We start from the raw sequence: 446 nt of genomic DNA on the forward strand, positions 1-446 counted from the left end.
CCCACACACCATGCGCAGCTTGCACCAAACTGGCCCCATGCACCCACATGTAGAGCTGGTCCTGCATGTGCTGCAGGTAGCATACTGGTCCAGTCTAAGACCCATGGGCAGAACTAGGGACCTGATTATAGGGCTTCTCAGGCTGTATCTTTGAAACCCCTGATATAGATAGATATCAGGAGGCACTACTTCACTGTCTGGGCAGCTAGGATCTGGAAGCAACTTCCAAGAGAAGTGGTGCTGGCTCCTACCCTGGGGGTCTTTAAGAGGAGGCTGGATGTACACCTTGCCAGGGTTGTTTGACCCCAGTACTCTTTCCTGCCATGGCAGGGGGTCGGACTTGATGATCGGCTCAGGTCCCTTCCGACCCTAGAAACTATGAAACTATAAGGCTTCACCGAAAGCCTCTTGAAAACAACACATCTTTCAAATGACCTCCAGTGGCT

At 52.0% G+C, this 446-nt stretch overlaps 1 protein-coding gene across 2 annotated transcripts in view; it reads right to left on the minus strand.

Annotated features, from left to right (window-relative positions):
• Positions 1-446, minus strand: part of WDHD1 (WD repeat and HMG-box DNA binding protein 1) — a 62434-nt gene that overhangs the window by 58566 nt on the left and 3422 nt on the right. The gene's annotated exons all lie outside the window — the stretch shown is intronic.

This window comes from Gavialis gangeticus, unplaced genomic scaffold (assembly GCF_001723915.1).
Source record: "Gavialis gangeticus isolate Ggan-Ray unplaced genomic scaffold, GavGan_comp1, whole genome shotgun sequence".
In the NCBI taxonomy this organism is placed as follows: domain Eukaryota; kingdom Metazoa; phylum Chordata; order Crocodylia; family Gavialidae; genus Gavialis; species Gavialis gangeticus.